The sequence below is a fragment of the Vicia villosa genome, linkage group LG4, assembly GCF_029867415.1.
Source record: "Vicia villosa cultivar HV-30 ecotype Madison, WI linkage group LG4, Vvil1.0, whole genome shotgun sequence".
Lineage (NCBI taxonomy): Eukaryota > Viridiplantae > Streptophyta > Magnoliopsida > Fabales > Fabaceae > Vicia > Vicia villosa.
The window spans coordinates 63,739,932-63,745,353 of record NC_081183.1 but is presented as its reverse complement, the minus strand read 5'-3'; the positions used below and the strand labels follow the sequence as shown (position 1 = coordinate 63,745,353).

Here is a 5,422-nt window from a genome sequence, read left to right as displayed (position 1 = left end):
CTGGCATTTTAATCTCATACTTGGCCCCTTGGTAGAAAACTCACTAGTGTAAAATGAACAATATAATTTTAAAATTTACACCCAATATACTAAAAACGGGTGTAAATAAGAAACACAATGGCACTTTTGTAAATAAAGTGTTAGTTTATGATTGATCATGTGAAAATATACACCCTATTTTTTAAAAAAGGGTGTAAATTAAAAATGTTATTATATTCAAATCTTTATTACACCCGTTAAATTAAAAATCGGACGTAAATTTAATTAGACTTAAAAAAAATGTTTATTTTTGTAACCCATAATATTATTCTTAATAACTAGTTAAGTGAATATTATAATATTATGATAAACCACAAAATTTTGTATTCTCTTCCATCAAATCAATCTTTCTCTCCCAAACCCAGAAATAATTTAGGTATAACATTAGGATATAAATTCTCTAACACGGGATTATTCTCTTTGTTTCGTTATCTTCTACGTCTTTTTTACGTAACATAGCTCCGATTCCGTCATTTCTTCGCTTTAGTTTGAATACACAGGTTCTAACCTCATGAGAACTCGAAATGCAGATTCGTCTTCCAAATCCGTAACCCCTAAGAAGACACCATCAGCAAAAGAATCCGCCGGAGAATCTCCCGTCGCAAAGCGCACGTCTCCATCCAAAACCAGCAGCACCAAGAAGATGGAAGCATCGCCCGCAACCGATCCTATATCCGATCCAATTCTAATCAATCTGGTAAGCTCTTTTTCCCCTATACTCCATTTCTGAAATTCATCGATGCGAACACCTCTATTATAGAGTTGCCTAGTAGTAGCTTGTACGAATTTATGAATGAAACCTCTAATGCCGTGAAATTTCATATGAAATTGTTAGGTTAAAATTTGGTCTCTATCTAGATCTCTCTAAATATTCATTGATTTTGATAGAACCTTGGTTTTTCAATAGTTAAGAGATAGGCCTAAAATTTCTACATGATAGCTGTGATATGATGGGAATAGGACTATAGAGTATTGTTTTAGAATATTTTACTTGATTGTGTAACAGAGTAGCAAAAATCATTATCTAGTGCTACTACTGCTGCGAAATCTGCAAAGAGGAAAACACTAGGTAAACCAAGGAGAACAGTGGTTATTATTAATCCAAATTTGGAAGAGTATTTGGTGGCTGAAGCTAATGAAGCAGCAGAGAAAGTGGCTGAAGCTGGTGAATCTAGTGAAATATCATATTTTGGGTTGGCTAGGCTTGACGAAAAGGATAAAACTCATATCATCACCCGAATGGCGGGCACAATGTCAGTTCTCTCTCCCTTGATCATTCAACTTGTAATTTTTTCTTGACTAAGAATCATAACCTGTGTTTTGTAGAGGATATATGGCACCGGAATATGCTTTATGGGGTTACTTGAGTTATAAGGCTGATGTTTACAGTTTTGTAGATCTATAATATTCACATTCATTCATGCAGGAAGAACAATTTCCAATCTCAATAAACTTGCAAAGGTACTTCAAATATTTTCAACTTTTTTTTATTCTAAATATATCTTGAAAAGATAGTTTTTTTTTATAATTTTTAAAGTGAATTACTAGTTACTAGTTACTACTACATGTGCAGAATGGTGTGGAAGAACATGAATCAATTATAGTAGAAAAATTTAAAATAGGGTCAAGGCCTCCAGAGTGTGAGAAAAGATGCAAAAGCAAAAGCTGTATCCAATGTGAAGCCATTATTATTCAGCAGCTTATTCATCAAGAGGGGATGGTCTTTCAAACTACAAACCTATAAGCTGGAAGTGCAAATGTGGGGACAACTTTTTCAACCCTTAGTTGACTCAAAAAATGGAACATGTCACCATTTTTATTTATTTTTGAATTATTAAATTCTTCAACCTAGCAATTATAGTATATATTATTAATATTAATTTACCTCACACCACACCTTGTATATGGTAGATATTTGGCAACTTTATATGTATTAGTAAATATTAATTTATGGCTTTTTTTCATATTTTTAGTTCTACATGTTTTATTTATTTAAATTTTATTTTTTGTTGAGTGAAAAAATTGAGAAGTGAAGAAGAAGAAGTGTGTGTCAGAGAGTTTAGTTTTTGTATGCTACAAGATTAAGATTTTTACATCAGGAAGATTGAGCTATACAATAAAGCAATCTCACACCTCGAAGGGATAGACAGTAACATCACACATAGGTGTCTAACCTAGCTAGGATCACACTAATGTTGTCACTTTGTCTTTCATATTGCTTACGTTTGTTGCATTATTAGTTTAGCTGACATAATTCTTGTAACAGTCTCCTTACTTTCTCTATCTGAATATGCAGTTGATAATGAACATTGTACTGCTGCAAAGGAAGGAGGGGAAGCGTTGAAAGAGGGAGAATTGAGTATATCAGAGGAGTCTCTCAGAGATTCTAAGCGCAAATCTTCAACAATATCGGAAGCTCCTCATCCTCGCGAAGCTAAGAAATTGAAGATATGGTAAGCCATCTCATCTTATCTTTTTTTCGTATTTCTCTATTATTAAATGGTATTAATTTTAGGATTATTATGAAGGCTGAAAATTGAGCTGAACAGTGAGCATGTCATTGACAAAACATGTAAAGTCATAAGTTATTCTGTTTACCCTGTCAATATTTCAAATTCTATTATCTCATGCAGAATTGCAGGTTTGTGCTCATTTGTTTCTATTAACTAAATTTAAGGTTTGAGCAAAACCACATATTTTCTTGCATAGTTTGTAGTTAGAAACTCAGAGCTTAAGTCATTCAGCATAGTGAGGATGAAATCCTTTTTTGTATGATCATATAATAATTGTTCTTTTAACTCTGAAATTATATTGTTGCAGACTTGGGTGGGAAAAATGTGTCAGATTACCCTCATCCTTCTTGTTCTTTTAACTCTGAAATTATAATAGTTGTGGGTATGATCCTTCTTGTTCGCTTCACTCTTTCAAGAAAACCCAAAAACTTCAGGAAGTGGGTAGGTGATGCGACTAAGTAATTGACTCAAAGTTATGCCTGAATTTCTGAGCCAATTTTGTTAAATAGATTTGGCTGATAAGTACACTAAGATATTTCTTCAATATACAGGATCTATGGCAGGGAATGAACTTCTCGTTATCAAAAGCTGAAGCTCGTGTTTATGTGTGTTAGGCATCTTTACATTAATCTCTCCACTCTTAAAATCTTTTTATTTTTCTAGTCTTAGTCTTTTAATGTCATTCTTAGTTGTTGCTGGCTTTGGAATAACATTCTTTCAGGGTTCAACTGGAGTAAAGTTTTCTGACGTGGCTGGAATTGATGATGTTGTAGATGAACTTCAAGAGGTAATTCTTTTTTACAAGGCTGTAGTGTAAAGTCTTGACCTATTGAACTTGATCTTTTGTAGGGTGCAGATATGTTTCAGTTAAAGTATTCCAAAAAAATTAGAACACTTTTGATGATAACATATTGTTCTCTTTTTATTTTTTAAATATTCTTGAAGATTGTTGTTTGACCAATGCTACACGTTAGTCTCTTCTGCTATCAAAATACTTTCCACTACACATAGATTAATGGGAGGAGAGAGATTCCGGGGATGCTGGTTTCCCAAATTTTAAAAAATCTTTTACATAATTTATGAGTTTAATAGAGATGCATTATTGGTGTAAAATAATTTTACACCAACGTCCAATGAGAACTAATGATATTGCCGCGTAAGCCCACTTTGTAACCACAATTTAAAAATAATCACAATTTTGAATTGTCATTGGACGTCAGTGTAAAACTAGTTTCATTGGTAAAACAAATTTGCTGAAGTGCCCTTTGACATGCATATGTTTGTAAATATAAATCATTAGTAAGGCAAGTCTGTCTATATCTAATAGTTACAGACAGTTTCAAAGTTTCATTAAATTTTGTAAGATTGTGTAAGGTCTAGTATGTTCGGGACATGGTATTGTTTTTCTCTGTTTTTTCACCTTCAAACAATGAATTTGGTTCATATTGTGCTTGCAGTAATAGAAACAGAATTGTGTAAGCTCTAATATGAAGATAAAGCTAATAGTTCTTGGTATCATAATTGCCATAACATTATGCGCCTTTGAATAGTTGTTAAATATTAGAGGAAACATCCAAACTAGTCCTCAAGAAAATATACAGAAACTTATTTATTTTCTGAAAATGTATATTTTAATTGACGAACAAGTTAAGTACTTAAGTTACAGCTACTAACTATGTATTGTATTTGTTTTGGAATCTGAAACTTCACTGTTAAATATTTTCAGGGAGTGTTTGGCTCTGCATTTCAAGTTGGTGTGACTACTTGGTGTTTGCACCAGACAGGACCTGTTTTCATTCACACAGTCTTGCTGGTGATACTCCACTAGCTGGTGAAGGACTATTTAATATCCGAACGTTACATTACATTTAATCTATTTAAATAAACCTCGACGCTTCACTTCAATGCAAACTCACTTTTCAAAACTAGCCGTTATTCAACCCTTATCTTCCACACACTCAAACACTCTCAACTCTTAAACACTGTCTGTCTATGGCGACCTCAATCGACGCACCTTCTTCTCCTCCTCTTCCGCCCATGAAACAGGTTTGAACTCAAACTTCACTATTACTTATGTCTTGTTTCTTTCTCAATTGTTGTTTGTTGTTAACTTAAACGTTGTTTTCTTGTTACAATTACAGGATGATGATACAAACGTTGTTAATTCTTCTTCTTCTCCGCAATTTAGTTCATCTTCCGATAAACGATTCTGGAGCACTCTTCGTAGTAGAATGGATTCGCTTCTCGATAATCCTCAACCCAGAATTTCAGATTCACATCATCCATCCACCTCTACGGATCACATCCCTTCGGTAATTAGTCACTTTCCTTACTCAATTTCCATAACATAAACCTAAAATCAAATTATTAGGTCATTGAATTTGATGTGTTTGCAAATGGTTGAAAATCAAAAGGTTAAGGAGTAAAATCTACAAGATCAAATGCAAATGATTGAAGAGGATAAAGACATAGAAATGTTGTCAAAACAAAAGTCAAAGAAGAAGAAGAAAACTTATAGAAAGTGTTATGACTTAGTTAAAATATGATTTTTATGTGTATGTTTTATAGTACTTGAAATATTATAACTATACATGATTTTGTATACTTTTTGATTAATTTTAAAAATATTATGATTTAGTTAAAATATGATTTTTATGTGTATGAATTTTTAGTATTTGAAATATTATGATTGTATATGAAATATAACTAAATGATGTATATGAAATAGGGTGTAAATAGATTTAAATATAATATAATTGTTCATTCATAAATGACGTATTTACACCCGATTTTTATAAAAATAGGGTGTGTAATTAAGAACATATCTACACCCGATTTTTATTAAAACTGGGTGTAATTAAGAACTTAAT

General features: G+C 32.3%; 1 long non-coding RNA gene across 6 annotated transcripts; it reads left to right on the top strand.

The window, feature by feature from the left end:
- Positions 1-471: 471 nt before the first annotated feature.
- Positions 472-5,100, top strand: LOC131599219 (uncharacterized). 6 transcript variants are annotated; one of them, XR_009282642.1, is made up of 11 exons: positions 472-736; positions 1,046-1,292; positions 1,429-1,500; positions 1,613-1,798; positions 2,336-2,492; positions 2,860-2,993; positions 3,104-3,157; positions 3,274-3,339; positions 4,279-4,598; positions 4,694-4,864; positions 4,967-5,100. It is a non-coding gene; the product is annotated as an uncharacterized LOC131599219 (long non-coding RNA). The 6 variants fall into 6 exon arrangements; XR_009282643.1 differs by having other exon boundaries at positions 473-736; positions 1,466-1,500; XR_009282639.1 differs by having other exon boundaries at positions 473-736; positions 1,366-1,500.
- The last annotated feature ends 322 nt before the right edge of the window (positions 5,101-5,422 follow it).